Source organism: Rhea americana, unplaced genomic scaffold (assembly GCF_003343005.1).
Source record: "Rhea americana isolate MKP2758 unplaced genomic scaffold, rheAme1 scaffold_125, whole genome shotgun sequence".
Classification (NCBI taxonomy): domain Eukaryota; kingdom Metazoa; phylum Chordata; class Aves; order Rheiformes; family Rheidae; genus Rhea; species Rhea americana.
This window is the reverse complement of record NW_028185317.1, coordinates 1,794,642-1,803,084: the sequence shown is the minus strand read 5'-3', so window position 1 is coordinate 1,803,084 and position 8,443 is coordinate 1,794,642.

Genomic DNA, 8,443 nt, shown 5'->3' with positions numbered 1-8,443 from the left:
CAGAAGCAGGTTGGGGAAGCCAGGAGAGGGCAGACCTGTGGGAGGAGCGGGTGGAAATGCTTGGTTTGGAATGGCTCTGGCTTTCSTGCTGCTGAACACATGAGGGCAGTATGGTCCTTAGGCACCAGCTCCAATTTTTAATACTAAAAGTAACCGACCATAAACTTCCAATCCTTTTCTTTACAGTAACTTGAAAAAGTGGAAGTTGTATTTATGCCCCATTGAGTACCATATCTTCCTTTCCGTGGTAAAAGTGCAATCCTTCCCAAATTCCTCCCCCTTAAGTCAGTTCTCCCCATATTCCTAATGCATCTGAATTCCTTCCTGGTGTCGTGTCCTATTGCTTTGAATCACAGTGCTGCTTCTGCAGGGTGCTGCTTCTCGTGTCGATAACACGTTTGGGAATTCTACTGATGGGTCAATCTATAGCTCAGGGTGGTGTGATGGGAAAAGTAGTATCTGAYGTTATGGCAGCAAACCTTTCATCAAAGGGATTTGTCAGTGGTGGATTAAAGAAGGTAGTGAGCTTAGACAACCTTCAGAAGTAATTATGRGGCAGGGGAGAAATTCTGGATGTGAACATATGGTGCAAGTATCTGGAGTGTCTCCAACTTGCTTGGAAAAAAGGCTGTTAGATGATATGASGTTTTTGAAGGATCTTTATGATTTTTTTTTCTTTATTTGTGGGGTCTTTTGCATATTCCCCCTTAGCAACATTTTTTGCCCCTCCAGTCTTCAAAATACTCTCAATTTCCTCCATCAGGAGATGAATTTGTAGAAGATAGATTTTATCAAGATGTATTTTACTGATTCCTCTCAGCTTCTGATGACTGCTTGCTTTCGTGTCCCACGCCTGCCCTCTGGTGAAAACAACAGAGGTAGGCAGTAAGCAAGTGAAATTCAAGGCCCAAAGTSTGACCATCTTATCACTGAAGATATACGTGTACCTAACGGTATGAATAAATAATGCTTTTTAGCAGAAGTGTGGGGAAAGTAAGCTGCTAGTCAAGGCCCTGGTCAAGCATCCAGGCGGGGGAAGGTGGTGGATGCCTTCCGTGCGTTACAGAAGCTCAAAGCAATGGCAGAGCCCATCTATTCTCTGGGACTCCAGTGCCTTGGGCAGTTTTTCGTGCGTGAAGGGAAAAAAATAAAAGGGAAGGGGACACTCTTACTGCTCTAAGCACCAGAGAAAAACTGACCACGTGAATACAATTGCTTGTCAGCGGGGAACGCTTTCCTTGTACACCAAACCCCAAAATTAGATGTGTAAAATTCAGATGACTCTTCAGCACCTTCAGGGGTCAGATGTTTTATAAAGACTACTTTTAAAAAATAAAATTGCTGGGTGAGCATGGTTCTGACAGGTGTCATTGGGGGGTGGGGAAAGAATTTGTGCAYGCTCTGTATTCTCCAGTCAAAGTCCTGAAATTCAAAGGATGTTGGTAACAAGTCTTAGCAAATTGCTTCCAGCCCTGGAGAGGTTAATTAAAGAGGCCCGAGTCCTAATGTCAGTAAGTGCAAAACTACAAGTTTTGCCCAGACATTTCCAGTGGAGTGTATTGATGTAGTCATCTTGCAGCAGGATGATCAGGAAAGGAGAMAAGTAGCTCGTGTGTTTAGGGAATTAATGCAAACAGATCATCAGTGCTCCCAAGTAGTTCCGGCCAGCTCTCATGGGTGGGAAGGGTTTCAGGTCTCCTTAATGGGAAAGAAACATTAATTGGAACTGACCATGAACCACTTACTGGCATTGCCAAAAGGGGTCTCAAACATAAACTTGTAGATGAAAAAATGATATGTAGTCTTAGGTATAATTTACAGCTGAATTATGTGCTTGGGAGAGATTTGAGTGTTACACGTATGCTTTTTAGAGCATTTAACAAGWGCTCAGTGGTAGAGCTCACTTAATTCCAGTCTGGGCTGTCACTGCTGGGCAGATACATAGTGTAGAGAAAAATCARGAAAAATCAGTCTTCCCTGGATGTGGAGGAAGGAGGATAAAGGGCTCTGACTCTACTGTTGTGCTTAAGGCGGGCTCAGATGAGCAGCAGCTGCTGCAGAAATGACTTCCCAAAGCTGATGTATGAACTGCCTCCTCACAGCAGTGGTTCAGGAGAAGCTGCATGGCCAGGAATTGGTTGGATATCTCCACTTAAGATCTCATTTTGAAATGCTTGAGCTGCTGCCTGTGATTAATACTGAGAATTTCAGGGTTTGACTGGGGAGGGAAAATAGCAGCAGATTCTAGTTAAACTGGGCTGGAGGAACTTCTGCAGAACCTGGTGTCAGGTGATGCCGGTTAGGAGCTGAGGGAAGCAGATGCCTTGGCCCTGGGTGATTTCTGAGTGTAGTGAATTAACAGCTGCCTTCCCCAGCAATCTGTAAGCTGTGCAGAGCAAGGGCTGTCACAGTGTGTGTGTCCGGGGAGCCTGATGTCAGTTCGGTGGGAGGAAGTGCTGAAATGTAGATCTGTAACAGATATAACAGCTCGGTGAAATTCCGCTCAGGAAAGCTGTTGTAGGTACTCAACTCTCTTGTTCCTGATAACTGTTCAGGGGTGACTGCATGTGTGTGTAGTGGTGGGAAGGCAACTGTCTGCCCTTTTAGCCTCAGCTGTATGATTACATGTGGGGTCTTGCAAGAGAATTTGGACCTTTCTGGCTTTCTTGACACTAGCAGCGATACACTWCTTCTTTCTGAGTTCTTACAGTAGCGTACAGTCATTTCTGTAGAACAAAACAGAGGATGAGGGGAAGGGTCTATGCCGTAGTGAGGCAGGCAGTGCAGAGCCTCTTCCCCTGCTCCTGCTAGCAACGTAGCAGCAGCTAGGAGGAGGCCTGGCTGCCTGGCCGGGGGTGCTTGGCACATTGGTCCTTCTCTGGAGTGCATGTGGCAGAGGCGACTGCTATGAGCTTGAGAAGGTGTTGTCTGCTCTCTGGCTTGACACAAACTTAAACACAGACTTCGAGATCTGCCTTCTGCTTAATTAAGTAGAAGTGTTTGAGTTATCCAACTAACTTGTGTTGCTGATCCCAGCCTAAATTTTGGGTTGCTGAGTTGCGGGGAACACTTAACTTGGTAAAATCAAGCTAAGATCTTAGGAAAGGCATTGGGGGAGCAGCAGGTGCCAGGTGGATTTCCAAGGGCAATCAGGTGGCTGCAAAGCCAGCAACAGGACCAATTTTGCCTTCAAAGAGGACAGGAGGTCCTGCAAGCAGGATGTGCCTCAGCGCACCCGGCACATTGCTGCACCTGGAACGTGATGAGGGTGTTAAATGCCAGCTGCTGACAGTCACCTTCCTTTTAGGATCTCCCTCCAGAGGAAACGTGCGGGATGACCCTCGTACCTGGCCTCGTCTCATCAGTCCTGCCACTGCGTGAGGGGCAGCTCCTGCCCRTAGATCCCAGCCAGTGTCACCCCACTTGCTGCTGAGCGTCGGGCCTTTGGATCCGTTGGAGGTAAGGAGGCAGCACCCAGCTGCTGTTTTCCCCTCTTCCAGAAATGCTGTGTTTTTATTGCTCGTAAAAGTTGAAAGGAAAAGATGATTCATGTTCCAGAGGCTTACTTTGGAGAAGAGTTGCTTTGTGTTTTTGTTTGTTGGTGTCTAATGAGCCACCCTGGACACGGGGGAAGGCACTGGGGAGGGGGGATGCGTGTAGCAATGGCCCTGGGCCCCACATCGCTGCATCCTGCTCTTAGAGCTCTAACGTGAAAACAAGCGTATCAGCAGCGTGTCAGCGCGTTAATGATCGTGGCAGCATCTGAAGCGAAATCCAGCACGTGTGGGATGTTCACAGCCGGATAACGGCAGCTGCATCCTCCCCCCTTCTAGCTTAGACCCAAGCGCTGGGTGTGCAGAGGGGACGGACGAGACGCGCTGGGCGCCCAGCTCCGGCGCGGGAGGCTGCAGACGCGCGCGAAGCCGCGGCAGTGGTTTGCTGCTTCAGGTGTCCAAACTGCAGCGGTCTGCAGGCTCTGGACAGGATGCTTTGTTTTGTTGGTTTGATTGTACAATCGAAGGTATGGTTTGGGGGGTTTTTCACCATAAAAAAAAAACAGCTCTCATTTCCGTGGATGGGGAAAAGTACGCTGTGCRAACAGCTCTGCTTCTGATACAGAAACGCAGTAAGCAGGGACCTGGCACCGCGCCTCAGGGCCAGCCCGGTGGAGAGCTTTTGGAAGCTCCCTTTCCCCCTTCGGCTTTGGGGGACGGCTCCAGGGAGGTCTGGACGTGGGGCCTGAAGGTTGTTTGGAGTCGGCTTCGGCCGTCCTTGCGTCGGAGCCACGTCGGAGCTGGAGGAACCGGTGGGTGCGCGCTCGCTTGGAAACAAATGAAGGTGCGTAGCGCTCTGGGCAGGTTTTCCTCTGCTCTGCGTCTTTCTGAATAAACGATACGAGCGTCAGTACTTCAGCTGCTGGCGAGAATCTAGGCTCTTCGAAGGCAATTAGTTTCCACGTCAGCCGTCCTGCAGAAGGGAATTACCTCGATGCTTAGGGACTGTAGCAGCAAAGACTAACAACATGTTTCCACGTGATTCTCCAGTGTATGCACCGCTGCAAACGGAGCCGGTTTCACTCTCTCGCCCTACGCCCTCACTGGAAATCTTGCCTCTTCCAGTACGGAACAATGTTTTAGGTGAAGTACGAGTATATAATAGCAGAGCAACAATTTGCAGATCCTGAAATTAAGGATTTTCACCCTAGAGGAATTTTTACTTTTAAATAGATTAAACTTAAATATCAGTTGAGATGTTTGTTTGTCATCAGATTTCTTGTCRCAGTTATAGTAAGAAAGTACTTAAATAATGACCTTTCTGCTTTCCTGAAGCTAACTTAGAGTTGTAAAGGAAGCTCAGCTTTGCGAGGCCGTGTGGACAGGGTTATAATCTATGAGTCAAGCAACAGGAGGAACTGGATAAAGTCTCTTTCATCCAAATGTTTTCAGTGGTGATCACCTGTAACCAAAATTCCTACCCTGATTTCCGGCTAGAGGCGCTTAGACAGGCAGCATTGCTGCAGTGCAGTAGGAGCTGACACAAACCTAGTCTCCATTGCTAGGAAAAAATAGCCTTTTTTTTAGGATGGTCTCCAAAGTATCACTGGAGCTTTATRCAGCCAAGGCGCAGCAATGCAGCCTCTGTGTCCCTTCCTATTTCAATTTATCCTGTGTTTCCTCAGTTAAAGCATTGTTTTCCAGATGGSGTTGGAGCTTCCTTCCTTACTCGCTTTCAGTGTTCCCAGTGTGAACAGAGCAACGTGAGTCAGAAACCAAACACCTACCAACAGCTTCCCCCTCCCCAAAGAAACTAAGCGGCAATTGAGCGATCTCTGGGATTATTTGGTTTTAGCCTCYGGCTTCCCGAGGCCGAGAGCTCTCGAGCGCCGTGCTGGGAAAGGCTGAGCCCCGTCGCTGTGGAGGGACGCAGGTTTCGGAAGCGTTACCTTCCCGCGAAACCTCCGCGGTGGGAGGGCGGTTCCCGCGGCGCGGGGCTCCCGTCCCACCGCGCTGTTCCGTGCACGGTGGGAGCCGCGTGACCTTGAGCTGCGACATTTGACTTTCCTCGGTAAGCACCTCGCAGCTCGGGCTTGGAGAGTGTTACAGAGCTGCGCCCCCCTCCCTCCCTCCCGTCAGCTCCGCGAGGTGCCCGCGGGCCTCTCGCAGAGTTCCTGGCTCCGCGCTCACGGCCGAGCGCGTGAAAACTTGGCGGGCYGAACTCTTCCCGTGAATGTGTCCTTTAATGCATCTCTGCAGCTTCGTGATGTGGCTCAGCCCCGTCAGTACAACGTCGATGATGCAGACGGATACCAGGCCTCGTCTCTGGTCTTCGTCCAGTGCAGTCATGCATACCTATTACAGGAGGAAAAAAAAAAGGACTAAAAATATGCTGGATATGTTTTCATGTGAGTGCATTTTGAAATATGCTCTTTCACTTTAAACTCTGCAAGAAAAGGAAATAAATTTGATCTCTAGTCCTTTCCTAGAGCCTTTAGGTTTCTTTCCGTTGCAGTCAAGTGAGACAAAGCCAGTAAAAATATATCCTGTTCAAGCCATTGGTCTCACCCTGCTCCAGCTGCAACTGTCTGTTCAGCTTTACCAGATGAAATTTTACTGCTGGAGCAAGGGCTGTGAAACTGAGCAGGTTTTATGAGCAACGGCTTTAAATCTCCTRTGTTACCCATCTCCCCCAGGTGAAATCTTTAGCAGAATAGGAAAAGAAACAGCAGTCCAGGAGAGAGGTGTGAAAATACCAGCAACGGCTGCTCAAAAAGTCGCTGTTCGTTCAGAGCCCTGCGCAGTGTTTTCTTGGATTTCCTGTTCTAAGCCCGGACACGGCTGTGGTGACGATCAGTGTTGGCAGATAAAAATCATTTTTAACGGTGACAGTAGTATACTTAGGAGATTCTTCATGAATCAGGGTGACTATATCATTTGTGTAGAGTGTTTTTTTAAGAATGCCAAGTGGTATTAGCGTGTCCRTTAGGAGCAGAGCCCATGCTCCTCTTCTGCGTAGAGCATCCAGAGAGCGCCTCTGCTGGAGGCCAAGCCCCAAAGAGCTCATTTCCCCTACAAATCTCTGACCAGGGCTGGGRCTTCCCTGCCCTGGATCCTCCCTGAGAAAAGGCAGGAAGATGGGGCCCGCTTCTGAGAGCTCCCGCGCACAGGAGAGGTTTCCTGGAATCGCAGATTAATTCCAGCTCTAGCTATGAACCTGCGTGTCAGTACGCTGTGCTATCACCATCTTGTCCTATGCATCTGCTATATAGATCTACTTGTAATGTATCTTTTTTTTTACTGAGATGTCTATATGCACGTATACATTCCTTTTTATGCCATGCTACTTCAACACGTATTTTCCTGTAAGTACTTGTCATTGCTTTATCTTTACTGCTGCACATTTTCCCAGTACCAGATGCCAGGTGTTTGGCTCCCTTGAAATCCTTGCCACCTCTAATCTGCAACTCAAGTGACTTGGCACCCATTCCTCACAAAGAGCCCTGGTATCCCACACCTCTGTACACGCCTCAGATACTTGTATTTATCTTTGCCTGATTAGGGCTCATCTGCTGTAGAGCTTCTGCAGATGTTTCTTTATTTAAACCGTACTCCCTGAAGGGAAGGAAGGTGAGACATACATGCAGAGGAAGGAGGTGTGTTTCATAGCATCATATTTATTCTGAGGTGACTACGGCGGCAGAACAAATATGCACATCGTTCGTAATTTTGTCTCATTTGTTCTTCCTTCCTACTCCCACCTCAAAAAAACAGGAATTCCTTGCTTCCTTGCTTACTAATTATATTTCTTTACCTACAATAAACCAAGAAGATTATCAGTGTGGTCAAATGATGGTTGGAATTGCTCAGCAGGAAATTTGGTGGGGAAATACAACTTCAGCAGCTTAGCGGACTTTATTTTTAGGGCGCGTGAGCGTGTTTAACTTGCAGATGCAAACTGCCAGATTTCTATTGTTGTCAGATGGCTCGTGTCCCACCGAGCTGAGTCAAACTGTTGACTCACAGGCAAAGAGGAATCGCTTTGGCAGCGGGTTGAGCTCCTCCTCCCTGCTCTAGTCTGAGATGCTGTGTGTTAGATGAAACTTATTTGCAAAACCAATTTCCAGCTTGCCCTGGTTACAAACTTCTGCTTGTAATCAAAAAAACAGTCACGCTGCAAAATTGGCTCCAAAGCACCTGATGTATTTAGGTTTGGTCCTTTTGCGTTTGGATGTGGGCTGTCCGAGGGGGCCAGGTGCAAGCCAGCGCTGCAATGGAAACAACATGTTAACTCAGCGTTGCTCCCGAGCCAGCAGCCCCTGCAGAGAGCCTCGATTTTATTAAGCCCGGAGCACAGTGCTGCACTGCGGCCGTGACGGGGATTTCAGGTGTGACTGGCTGGCGTCCGGCCAGCTTGGCAAGTGGATGTAAATCCTGTGGAAGATTCAAGCTCATATATTATTTGGGGAAATCCAAGTTCTAATTTTGGTTCTCTCTCCCCTAATTCCTTCCCCTTCCCAAATCCTTTTACTTCATTGTAGTATAAACTACTCATTCTAGAAATCACTGAATTAATTCCTTGGGAAATAAGCGTGTGGGAGTACCCTGAACTCTTAGCTGTACTTGTTTCTTACCCTTCTGTCTTTGTAGCTCTTTAAAACCTTGTATTCCTTTGGATACCAGTATGGCTAGAGTGAGGGAATTCTTTTAGGGCATTGTCCAGAGATGTGAGAAAATCTTAGGGCACTTCTGGCACTTATTTTTTCTTATTATGTGCCCTGAACAAGGTCAGGAAGTCTAGTGCCCTGCAAGAGCACCGGAGCTGAGCGAATGAGCGACGTAGCCCCCGTAAGCATTCCTTCCTCCTACACCTTCGCCGGTGTAGAAGAGCTGAGGGGCAGCAAGCCTGACCAACTGTCTGGATGTTTCTTTTTTCTTACTTTTCTTTT